This window comes from Aythya ferina, assembly GCF_964211825.1.
Source record: "Aythya ferina genome assembly, contig: HAP1_SCAFFOLD_92, whole genome shotgun sequence".
NCBI classification, from domain to species: Eukaryota; Metazoa; Chordata; class Aves; order Anseriformes; family Anatidae; genus Aythya; species Aythya ferina.
Genome location: NW_028181425.1, coordinates 268,354 through 281,712, shown reverse-complemented (window position 1 = coordinate 281,712; position 13,359 = coordinate 268,354). Strand labels below are relative to the sequence as shown.

The window sequence follows — 13,359 nt, the reverse complement described above, 5'->3', positions numbered from 1 at the left end:
AAAAAAACGTGTTTTTTTTTCCCAAACCCCTTTGAGGTGTTGTTGTGGTGTTTAGCTGCCGGCCGGGTTAAACCACACAGCCCTTCTCCAACCCTCCCACCTCCCTCTTTGGGATGGGGGAGGGAAACGGGAAAGTGAAGCCTGCGAGTTGAGATAAAGACAGTTTATTAAGACAGGAAAATAATGATGATGATGATGATGATGATAATAGTACTGCTAATAGTAATGTGTACAAAACAAGTGATGTGCAATGCAGTTGCTCACTACCCGCTGACCAGTGCCCAGCGTAACCCCTAGCAGCCCGGCTGCCCCGCCCTATCCATGGTGCAGCATGTTGTCATAAGGCATAGAATTCTTTGGCCAGTTGGGGTCGGCCATCCTGAGTCTGTCCCCTCGCAGCTGTTGCTGTGCGCCGATTCTGATCGCTAGTAGGAGAGTGAGACACCGAAAGTTCCTTGGCTTGTTGTAAGTACTGCTCTGCAGCAACTGAAACATCGGGGTGCTATCAGCACTCTTCTAAACATCCTTTCACACTTCCTAAGCCAAAACATAGCAACCTACCCGCCACTAGGAGGAGAACTAACTCTGTCCTAACTGAAACCAGGACATGTATCTTTTCCACTTGGGTGCTATTGCTCATAATTTTGAGAATTCAACATGAGCAAGCTAGGAAATGTGGGTACATACAGAACCGCGTGTATATGGTACGCAACAGACTTGGGATGTGGATCCTGCGTGAGGCCTACAGGCTTCTCTTTGTATACCATGGAGCACTGGCTTGTAAACATGGTGAAATTTCCCATCCTTGATGGGTCTAATACAACAAGTCTTTCCTCCCTTCTCTCCCCTGTCCTCTTTCTTAATGTAGGCAGTTGAGAAAAACACAGGTAAGTGGCTGTAAGTCCCCGGGATACCTATTTACGCTGGTTACTGAAGAGGATGGCACTTGGTCACTCCATGGCTTTCATTTGGCCCCAAAGCCTTCTGTAGTCATCTGAATTCACTCCTCAGTGACTTTTCTGTGAAGAGAGGTAGGTGCAAACAGGAGATTTTATGAATTCCTTGGGGAGGGAGCAGTGTGAATTGCAGCTTCGTAGGCACAAAGCAAACTGTTCTAATTGTGCAAAGTAAATTGATACTTGGTAAGTTCAAACTTAGTTTTATAGTTGGCAACCACAAAAGTAAACCTTAGCTGTGATCCTACCAGCACAGTGGTGTAGCTCTTCCCTTCCCCTTGTCCTCTTGGCTCTTTTAATGAGAGTGCAAGCAACAAACCTGTGCCAAAGGGTGCTGTATAGTAAACAATGGGCAGGCTTTTTTCTAAAAAGCACGAGTTTGAGTTATGTGGTGTTTGGGTGTTTCTCTTGAAACGATTCTTACCTCCTTGAGCTGTTAGATCATAATGCAGGAAATGAAAGTGCTGCATGCATAAACAGAGTAATCAAACATACACCTCTTAGGAAGAGGCTTGCAATGTAATAGTGTTTGTTTTGAGCACTGTTAGATACAGTTTGACATGAATGGAGTGAAAACACCTTAGAGAAAGGTGTTGATTGTTCTCACTTTTCCAAGACAGAAATAACTGGAGTAGATTTCCCTCCTGCATGGAACAAAAGTTGCACCTTTTTTTTTTGTCTGGCTAGCTTTCAGTCTCTTTAAGAATTTCTCTACAGGTCACAGTTTTAAGTAGACGGTGTAAACGTGCAGAGCGATAAGTAAGTGGAATGCAGTGGTTGTGACAACAACTTCTGATCTGAAATGTAAAGAAAAATCAATCCACTTCAGGGTGCCTTTTTTGTTTGTCTGTTTCCATTTTACAAGAGCAACGGTGAAATAAGGAGAATCCCATCTTCACTGTTTCAAAATACTTTGTTTCTGCGTTTCAGTCACCAGAACATTGAGGAGTAGAGCTGGTGCAAAAACTGTGAGACGAGTCCACGGAGAAAACAGGGACTTGGAGCTGCGCCGCAGCTGTAGAGTCGGACGCAGTCGGTACTCTACTACTAACTCGTCCATTCTATTTGACAAACTTATAACAAAGTAAGTCATCTTTTCTTGCAGACCTCTTAAAATGATCTTTCTTAGCAAGCCTTTGCACTATGGCGTGATGTTGGCCTCGACTTGCTCTGTATTTTGACAGCAAAGAGGTATGGCTGCTCCTGGCATTGAGAGTTCAATTTGTTGAGTTTTCCCCATTTGGCAGTTTTCTTAGCATCAGAAGTGCCTTCATTTTTAATGAACTTTTTGTTCCATACTCACAAAAGTGAATGTAATGCTTGATTAAGAAACTGAGGATGGTTTGATACAGTCAAAGCAAAGTAGTCCTAGTGATTCTGCATTTCTGTCCATGGTTTATTTCTGTTTCTGAAGCCAAAATTGTTTTCTGCTTCAGAATTTGCTTTCCTTGCATTTCATCATTTTCTACAACACGAAACTTAGATTCCCATGTAGAGAAGAACAAACAGCCTTTCCTCGGTTAACAAAAAATGACTTAATGCTACTGTGCAGAGCAACTTAAGAAGGATTAAAAGTTGACATAATTTTTTTATAACATCTTAGTAGGATGTCAGAATTCTTATTTTCCTCCTGCATTTAAATATATATATATTTTAAATGTGCTCAGTAAGAGGGGAAAATAAACCTGAAAACAGCGTATGTTTGCAAATCCTCAAAAGCTTGTTCTTAAATCTCTATCAAAAATAAAGATTTGACCTAATTTTTTGGTAATGTCTAAAATCTTGGCTAAGTGTCAATGACTTTTGCTTTGTGCGTACTACATTAAAATCTCTTACTGATTATGCGTGCTGTTTTATTTTGTTCATACATGCCTAACTTTGCTCTTACATGTCAACTTTGTATCTTAGTACTGCGGAAGTTGTGCTACAAAAAATGGATGAAATGGAGCAGATGCGTAGATGCCAAAGATGTTGGGAAGATGTTGAGGTACAAATGACAGAGCAAATACTCCGTCAGTTTGCCATTTTTGTAGAGTGTTTCACGTAGGGAAGTAACTTAGTTGTAATTTTTATTTGAACTGAAATAACTTCCTTCCAAAGAATAGTGTGGTCTAAACTACCATTTGGTCTTGCTCTCTGGTTATATCTTCATGTCTTACTGATACGGTTGTGCTCCAGATATCTTTTAAGAGTGGAGGAAGCATCTTCTGCAGAAGATGTGGGATAACGGGGAGATGCTGAAATGCATGTCTTCCACTCCAGTTTCTGAATTGCCTTCTGCATTTTGAATAGACGCTGTTTACAAACAGCTGTTTCGGACTTGGGTTTTTACTCCAAATGTTACTAAAAGCTCTGCCTGGGGGACTGAATATGCAAAAAGACTGGTGCTTTCCATCAGCTTGGCAGTTTAAGCTGTTTAGCTTTTTATCCGTAACTCCTAGATCATATTTCTCGTCATGCTCAGGAACGCACTTACTTGGAAAGCTTAACAAAAGGCAGTGCATGGCTTCCTGTGTTGGTCACTCGCTCGAATTTTGATTCCTGTTAATGTCTTTTTTCCCGAGAGCTCACAAAGAATCTCCAGTATCATGTAGCTTTAATCATCTGTTACAGGCAAATGGAGCTGTTTTCTTTAATTGACCTAACTTGCATTTTAGAATTCTTCCTTGGTTGCAAACTGCTCCCAGAGTTTTCAGGAACTTGAAGCCTTTCAAATTTCCAGCTGAATGAACTGATGGCTACTTTATGTATATTTGTTCGTGTGCTGGCCTTGCCTGAGAGCTTAAATAAACCCCTGTCTCTAGAGGAACCCCTGTTAAAGCTGTATGCAGCAATCATACTCCTCTGTCTTAGTTTTGCTCTATTAAATTAAACTATTTTATTAAATTACTGTTTCTTATGAATGATAGGCACATCGTTTTAAAACTTCCCGATAACCTACTTTCATAGCTTTTTGTTTAGCTCTGAATTGCCTTCTTTTTCTCTCAAATCACAGAATGGTTGAGGTTAGAAGGGGCCTCTGGAGGTCACCTGGTCCAACCCTCCCCTGCTCAAGCAGGGACACCTAGAGCTGGTTGCCCAGTGCTGTGAAATGAATCCAGAATTGTCCACGGTACTTTTTATTAGCATCTCTCACACGCCTGTATGATTTCTTTTGGTATGTCTGCTAGAAAGGTAGTTCTTTTTCCTTGGTTCTGTCACACTGTAGGTTATTAACCTATGATTAACTAATGCACTCAGTTTTGTATCTGGGCAAGTATTTAACCACTGCATGTACTGAGCGCTGGTTTAGAGCAGAAATTCTTGTTACTGATTGTGGGTGCACGCAATCATATTCCCATTCTCTCCTCTTGTGCAATAATTTATTTTTTGTGTGTATACGGGGTGCCTCGATAATGTTACTGTGTAAGCATCAACAGACAGACGTGTCTGTCAGTGGATGTACATGTATGCACGTCTGTTTTTCTGCACGTTTGTGACCGATCTTTCTTGCTGCTTGGAATTAGGAGAACCTTGATATCTTGACCTGTGTGAAGTCGGACTTTGAAAGAACCGGACCTGGCAGTCCAGATGAGATTGGTGAGTTCTGGTTTTAAGTTTTCTTTACTCTGTTCTAACCAAAAGCCTTGTCTTAAACAATTGAAACAAGCTAATCTACTGGGTATTTGTCTTCTGTAACAATTCTGTGTTGCTATTGACTTCACAAGCCTTAGTATGAGCTCTAGGGCTGTACTGTAGTGAGCTCAGAACAGGTGAAAAAAAAAATACAGCGCTTTTCCAAACTGCTTACAAGATAAAAGGCAACAGATGGTTGTAGACAGGTGGGAATGGAAAGAAATGGACAGCATTACTCAGCATGCGAAACGGCGATACCGCTACAGCAGAAGCGTGACAGTTTTCATGGTTTTGAGCAGCACAGCAAGAATTTTCAGGAAGCAAGATAGATAGGCTGCCAGATGTGTATGAAAAGCTCCTCCCAAGCGTGAAGCTCAGCAGGAGGGAAGATAGCGTTGTGCATTTCTGTGTTTAGGAGGCAGTCACCGTAAGCTGCTGTCAGGGCCTGTAATTAGGAGCTGTCATCTGGGTACTCAGTGACTTGTGGAATGAGGTTAAGCCACGAAAGCCCATATTAACTTGGAAGTGATGGGAAAACTTACAGTTTTTGAGAAGAACGTTAGTTGTGATTAAGGCAGTAAATTAGATCATCCTTGTAGGAGCTTTCTAAACAGATCAGAACAGGGCAAGACTGTACTTAAGGACCGAAAAGGGTGTTGCAGTAGACGAGCTGACGAGTTAGATTATGTGATAGAGCTCAGCTGCACACCTGCAAAGGAGCTCAGAGAGACAGTGACAGGAGGCTGAGCCCCAGAAAATACTTTGCTCCTCCCTTCAGAGGCCCAGAGGAGCAGAGAGATGCACAGTGGCAGGTGGGAACCCGAGGGAAGTTCTTCAGAGGAAGAATGGCTGGGCCATGGACTAGTAAGGGAGAAGCAGAGTTGACTCCTTTGGAGGTTTAGTTAGGAAAATATTAGCTCAAAGTCTTAATAAGAGGAGCTTGAATACAAGGAGGGGGCCAGTCTAGAGGGAGAAGCTTGGTTAAAGTGTGTGGGTTTCAGGGAGCTGTGCAGTAGAGACTTGCAGAGAGGAATTTTAAATAGCATGTTGAATGGGAAATCAATTGATGATCAAAATGCAAACTACAATTTTAAATCAGGAAAGAGCTAGAATATACTTTTATAATGAAAAATACGCCAGAAAAGAGTGAGGAAAGTGTCAGTGTTGTTATAAAGGAAGTTATTGGAAAAAGGAAAGGGTTAGAGGAGCACTAAAGCAGAGAAATTCATGCTTTTGTGATAGAAGTGTTGGAACACCAAGGACTGGAGATGGTAGTGATCACAAACTCATTTACTGATCGCTCAGTTTTCTGTGTGCTGTCTGTATACCCCACGGCACCTACCTTGCATTCAGAAAGCAATGCAACCTTTGGGGTTAAAAAATAAAAACCAAAGAGGGCAGTGCTTTCCAAGAAAAAAAGATAAGTCCTTTTGGCAAACAGGTAGGTGAACGGAGTATGTATGTTCCTTCCTCGGTGTCCTGCTGTTAACGTGAGAGGATATTCTCCAGAACCCAGTAGATAATTGCACTCTGGTTCTTGTGTTTTTTACCATCTTTCATGAAACAACTTCAGGTTACTTGACAGAAGCTAATGGCCTAAGCTTATGTGCATTTGGCATTGTTTTCTCATTGGTGAGCTTCAAGCCTGTGTCTGGCCCATTATTGCTCCCAGAATTTGTGGCAGAGCTAGACTTGGACTTAGATTACTACGCTTAGTCTTAGCACTACAGATTATTAAAACCCTTTCCATTAAATACTTTCTCAAACTAAGAAGTGACTTTCTGAAATAGCTGTTTTCAGAAGATCTGCATCTTAGCTAAGCAATATGACAGAATTTTGCCTGTTGTTAAACACTGAGGCTGACGACAAGTCCATCAGCAGTTTCAGAGAGGACAGAACAATGTCTAGATGCATGCTCATCTGCTAGGATTTGTGATTTCTGAAACGTGACTTGCATAAATTCATCTTAAGGTTTTGCAGGATCCACCGTGTCATTAAAATAACGATAGTAATAAAACTTACAGGCATCTGTGTAATGCATTTTGGATTTCATATAATTTGCAAAAGTACTTAACGATTCGGTGTCATTTTGTGGTACACTACAAACATCAAAAGGAAGTGAGAACAAAGAAAATGATGGTGAAGATGTTCCAAGGCGTTACAACCTTCGACAGAGTAAACCTGTTGACTGCTACCAAGCTCCTATGGAAAGTAGGTTGAACGCACAGTTTCTCTTAAAACCTTATTTCTTGCACATAAGTGAGATAAAATTTTTGAATGTAAATACATGTGTTTGCACACACAGTTCTGTTTCAGTTCTGTACCTTCATTCTGCACATGAACTTCACTGTTTTTATCAGACACGTGTGTCCTGTGCACATTGTATTCCTTTGCTGTTTGGCATGCTTAGTGCTATGTATCCTTGATATAACAGTAATTAATCACACTTAACAGTCTTGCTCTTGTGATTTTCAGTTCACCTTTAAACAGGGTGTAGTTTTCCACTTGTGCCATGCACTGATGAAAAGCAAAAACAGTTAAAAATTCTTCTGGAATTAGGGATGAGTGAAACACGTGGCATTTTCTTTATCTTTTGATATCCTCCTCTCTTAAATGTATCTGTATCATTATTCTAAATTCTTTCCTTTCAGTAAGACAAAGAGATCGAGAGAGGACTAACTCGGGCCAGCCCCATTCTGTCAGACAGAAAGAGTCACTTGAAAATGCTGGGTCACAAAAATATAGAAGACGTGCCAGGTTGGTGTATGGCTAGTGATAGCTCTTACTTATCCGTAGAGCTGTCAGTCTCCTTACTGCATAATGCTTCAAAGGGTTTTCAGTTTAGTGGTAATTACAGAGTAAGTTTATGATCGGTACTTTGGTAGTCTTAAGGTAGAGAGGAAAGAACTATTTGGAGGGGAGGAGGTGGATACTTTTAAGTTGGTTTCTTTTTTAAATCCAATATTTGTGGGTCACTGATAAGATGATTATGGAGGTAGTGTCTGAGTTTCTGTAACTGAAATTCTTTGGTTCTGGAACTGAAGCCAGAATCCCCCCTTAAAAATCTTAGTCAGACTATTTAATCTTGAAGGATACAAATGATTTTCTTAAAACCGAAAATAATTTTATTCAATTTAGAGGGAGAGGCTTTATGGAAGTTTTGTTAGATTTAAAAAAAAAAAAAAAGAAAAAGTTATCACTCAAATACTGACTCTAGTTTCTGTTTGGAATCAACTAATGTTTCTATATGAAGTTAACCTTAAACAATAAAAGATCTAAATGAAATGATAAATTGCCTTAGTAATGATAAAGGCTTTTTGGATTCTGTAAGCAGTTAGTGCGTAGAGAATGCTGTTGATTGCCAGATATTTTGTTGAGCATTCTTGAAAGCAGACAGTTGTCACGAGGAAAATCATGTCATGGCCTTTGAAATCAGATTCCTAAGGAGTACAATGGACTGGAAAATAGATCTCAGAGTAAATTTTGAGATAGAATTCCCTTAATTTTTGGTGTTACTTAGTATCTGCTCTATTTTCTTTTTAACTTTCTGGTCTATATGCTTGCTTGCAGACAGAGACGTGCAGATGACATCAGTGATTCTACACCCTCTTGCTCATCTCCCTTGCTTAGCACGTGTGATACGGAGGATGGTGGTGAGAGCAGTGAGGATGGCGAGAGCAACCAAGAAGGTTGCTGTCGTTAGAGAATAGGGGAGGGATGAACCTCCTTCCAATGAATATTTAGCCATGTTTAAGTTTATCTGAATGTAACTGTGTAAGTTTATGTCAATTAATTAGGTCTTCTATATATTAATTAATGTCTTCTACATTTGCTTGGCATTATTACGAAAAACAAATCTTCGAGCTGCATCTTAAAGAAAAAGAAGCCCTATAACTTCTCCTTAATTCAAATCAGGACTTTTCGAGTGAAACGTCAGAAACGGGACCTAAAGAGAGTTCAGAGGGATCAAAAGAAAGTTGGAAGAAGTCAGGGAGATGCAATGCAAATAGTGTGGTAAGTCGTAAACTAATCATCATGTCAGCGAGTGTTTCCAGTGATTATGAAAGATCTCAGTGTGCCATCTACAACTACCTTTGTTGATGGTTTTCTCTAAAGCAACTTCAAAAATTGCCCAGAATGTTTCCATTGTGCTGAGATAATTTCTGATGAAACCTTGATCTAGATTGCTGCTTTCTTTAACATACAAACTCTGTTGTGTTGAATTTCTCTTTAGATTGGATTTGAGAACGTGGGTGGTCTTTCCGAACACATCGCAGCTTTGAAAGAGATGGTGATTTTTCCCTTCCTGTATCCAGAAGTTTTTCAGCGGTTCAATATTCAGCCCCCAAGGTAACTCATTACAGTGATAAATCTTAAGTCAGCTGTTTTCAGGAGAAAGTTCAATTAAGGTATCAATATGCTTCCATGCTTCAACATTTTTGGCAGCGGTGAACATTTGTTTTAGTAGTAGCAAAAAGTGGTTTCTTAAAAACGGATAGAATCAAGAATATTTGTAGGTTAAAAATATAAGCAATGTCTTAAAATTTTAAGTTTTACCATCTGGTGTTTTTAAAAAGTTGGGTTAGTTGGGTTGGAGTGGTTTTGTTCTCAGTTTTATGTACAAGTCAGCTTGATTAGTTTGTAAGCAAGAAGGGATTATCTAGTGGAAGCCAATTGTAATATGTTGCCTGGAAGCCCAGTTGTTTTTCCTGCCTACTTTTGCTTTCTTTTTTTTTTTTTTTCCTCTGAGTGCTAAGGCATCGCTTTTCCTTCCGGCTTTAGGCTTCCTCACTTGCCATCAGCAATAGATGGTCTGAGAGACCAAACCCAGTAACTTAATGCTTTTGAAAGGAGCATTAAATGCTTTACTAACAGATTCTGCATATTGTGAAAGCAAGAATATGCAGTTTATTGCTGCAGAATGAACTGGTGATTCACCATTCAGCCCATTCTCAGATTCTGTGCTGAAGTTTGCCCGTTTGGCTCCGGTTTGCTGTAATCACCCTGTTTGTCAGCAGTTTTGGAAGTGTCCTTCTGGGACAGTATGCTCTCTTTTGAAGGTTTTATACGTTTGAGTTACCCCCTTATTCATTTCTTTGGGTGAAAAAAATGAATTTTCTTGTGAAACGTTGTAAAAACGCAGAACTTCTATCTGTTCTGCCTCTACCCACACTTCAGCTATTACTGCTGTCTTGTATATGACGTGTTTTGGTTAGAAAAGATGAGTTTGTTCTAGAGACGATGGTTGTAGGAGGTACTCATCATGATGTTTTTTTTCCTATCTGGATCTTTTTTATTGCAGAGGCTGTCTATTTTATGGCCCCCCAGGAACAGGGAAAACACTAGTTGCTCGTGCACTTGCCAGTGAATATAGTCAAAGTGACAGGAAAATATCATTTTTTATGAGAAATGCTTGGGACTGCATGAGAAAATACATGGGGGAATCAGAATGCCAACTTCGTGTGTTATTTGAACAGGTAAGGTTGAAATGCACAGTGTATTCTGTCAGAGTTGAAACCATTATTTTTTGTGGTCAACGTTTTTAAGTAGAACTTGCTCTTTTTTTTGTATTTTGTTAGGTTTTTTTTTCCCACTGAAATGGAAATGCCAGTGTTTCTGCTGTGAATGTCAGCTGTAAGAACTACTGGAACGATTTGCTTCCTGTCAGCCGGATACAGTGGGTTGACACAGACTGTCTTCTGTTAGTCATGCCAGATACTCCAGTAGCTCTATCAGTAGAGGTCCCAGAGGCTAAAATGAAAGATCTAGTTTAGATGACATTCCAACCATGATGTTTTTGTGCATTTTTCCTTTAAATAATGCTGTTTTACTCTGTGTTTTTGTGCTAGGCCTATCAGATGCGACCTTCAACTATTTTCTTTGACGAGATAGATGGTCTCTCTCCTGTGCACTCCAGTAAACAAGACCACATTCACAGAATCACAGAATCACAGAATTTCTAGGTTGGAAGAGACCTCAAGATCATCGAGTCCAACCTCTGACCTAACGCTAACAGTCCCCACTAAACCATATCCCTAAGCTCTACATCTAAACGTCTTTTAAAGACTTCCAGGGATGGTGACTCCACCACCTCCCTGGGCAGCCTGTTCCAGTGTCTAACAACCCTTTCAGTAAAGAAGCTCTTCCTAACATCTAACCTAAAACTCCCCTGGCGCAACTTAAGCCCATTCCCCCTCGTCCTGTCACCAGGCACGTGGGAGAACAGGCCAACCCCCACCTCGCTACAGCCTCCTTTAAGGTATCTGTAGAGAGCAATAAGGTCGCCCCTGAGCCTCCTCTTCTCCAGGCTGAACAAGCCCAGCTCCTTCAGCCACTCCTCGTAGGACTTGTTCTCCAGGCCCTTCACCAGCTTCGTCGCCCTTCTCTGGACCCGCTCAAGTCCCTCGATGTCCTTCTTGTAGCGAGGAGCCCAAAACTGAACACAGTACTCGAGGTGCGGTGTCACCAGAGCCGAGTCCAGGGGGACGATCACCTCCCTAGCCCTGCTGGTCACACTGTTTCTGATACAAGCCAGGATGCTGTTGGCCTTCTTGGCCACCTGAGCACACCGCTGGCTCATATTCAGCCGACTATCCACCATCACTCCCAGGTCCTTCTCTGCCAGGCAGCTCTCCAACCACTCATCTCCCAGCCTGTAGCTCTGCTTGGGGTTATTGCGCCCCAGGTGCAGGACCCGGCACTTGGCCTTGTTGAACTTCATGCAGTTGGCCTCAGCCCATCGGTGCAGCCTATCCAGATCCTCCTGCAGAGCTTTCCTACCCTCGAGCAGATCGACACACGCACCTAACTTGGTGTCATCTGCAAACTTACTGAGGGTGCACTCAATGCCCTCATCCAGATCATCGATGAAGATATTAAAGAGGACCGGCCCCAGCACTGAGCCCTGGGGGACGCCACTAGTGACTGGCCTCCAACTGGACTTGACTCCATTTACCACGACTCTTTGGGCCCGGCTATCCAGCCAGTTTCTAACCCAACGAAGCGTGCGCCAGGGGCGTGGCTGTGCGGCGGCCGCCGGCGAGATGGCGGTGGCAGGGGGCGGTGGCGGATCCTCGGCATCCTGCGCACCCTCCACCCGCGGCCTCGAGCGGCCCGACCCGCTGGCGCGCTTCACCTGCCCCGTGTGCCTCGAGGTGTTCGACAGCCCCATGTGCGTCCCCTGCGGACACGTGTTTTGCACACCATGCCTGCAGGAGTGCCTCAAGCTCAAAAAGCCAGTCTGTGGTGTCTGCCGCAGCACCCTGGCGCCTGGCAGCAGGGCTCTGGACTTGGAAAAGCAGTTCGAAGCGACAGAAACCACTTGTAACGGCTGCAACAAAAAGATGTTTCTCTCAAAGATGCGCAGCCACGCAGCTTCTTGTTCAAAGTACCAGAACTATATCATGGAAGGTGTGAAAGCTGTGACTAAAGAACCACTCCACAACACCAGGAACTTCCCCAATCGCTTCACCTTTCCTTGTCCATATTGCAGCAAGAAAAGCTTTGATCAAGAAGGACTAGTTGAGCACTGAAAAACATTGCACAGCATGGATGCAAAACAAGTGGTTTGCCCAATTTGTGCCTCGATGCCGTGGGGAGATCCAAATTACAGGAGTGCTAACTTCATGGAACACCTTCAGAGACGACACCGGTTTTCATACGATACTTTTGTGGTACGTGTTTCTTCATCCTTGGAATACGTGAGCCTGATGACTCTTAAAACCCAGCTTTTTTTATGTAGCCACTACTGTAAAATGTAGTCCTTGCAGATGGTATAATGCGAGAAGTTGAATTACTGTTAAGTCAGAGGAGGAGACAGCTGGTTTTGTGTTGTGTTAACCAATATGGCCCTGGCAGTAAAAGAATTTCTGTACCCTTCGTTCATAGGATTATGATGCTGATGAAGATGATATGATGGCACAGGTTTTGATGCGTTCTTTGCGGGATAAATAAAATAAAAAAGAAGACTAATTGTCAAACCAAGCTTCCATGAGAGGGAAATGGCCAGCATTCTTGCACTTCTCCCTGTCCATGCCAAGATGAACTCAGGCATTCAGAAATATGGAAGACTTTAATCTTAGTTTTGAATCCCCATTTGATCTTTTGGTATCATTCTTGTTTTTTATTAATATGACTATGTTGTTCAACCACGTAAGGCTAATTTTCTTTTTTGTTTCACACAAAGCTTATTTATAGGTCAGTGTGGAGGAGACAGTTCTGTTTTCCTTCACATCTGCCTGTTTTCTGATTGCTTTCTGCCAGTTGTGCTAGTTTGACTAAAGCCAGAAATACTCCAAATTGACTGGCATGAACTAGCTGGTAAACCTCTTCTTCCCCTGATCTTGTTTACATTTCGTAAATGATAGTATGAGAGGTGTCTTTGTGGCTCTTTTCCTTTAGTGAGACCCCTAGGTGCTAACTCACCAGATTAGTTCCTGTTTCAGCTGGCCTATGATGCCTGTGATTTCATGATGTTTACCAGTGTGTGAATTCTCACAGGCAGCCTCTCAATTATATGGAAAACATGTCTCCAGTATGTCTTCAAACTGCAACATTCCTTAGCAAAAATGTTTGAAGCTGAGTAAGAAACTAGTTCAAAACACTTTAGTTCTATACCTGATTACGATTTTGTTCCATACTTTGACCATAATTTCTAGCCTGCCTGGAAAACAGAACTTTGGTGTTAGCTAAAATGCATAACTTTCAACTGTTATAGCAAATATTAATCGTTTGTTGGCCTTATTAAATTGGTGTTTAAAAAATCGGTTTTCTAGGAATCTTAAGCCTT

General features: G+C 41.8%; 1 pseudogene across 1 annotated transcript; it reads left to right on the top strand.

Moving 5' to 3' along the window:
• Window positions 1-11,614: 11,614 nt before the first annotated feature.
• LOC311428550 (E3 ubiquitin-protein ligase RNF114-like) lies at window positions 11,615-12,721 on the top strand (annotated as a pseudogene). Its single transcript has 2 exons — window positions 11,615-12,244; window positions 12,459-12,721. The product of its transcript is annotated as an E3 ubiquitin-protein ligase RNF114-like (transcript).
• The last annotated feature ends 638 nt before the right edge of the window (window positions 12,722-13,359 follow it).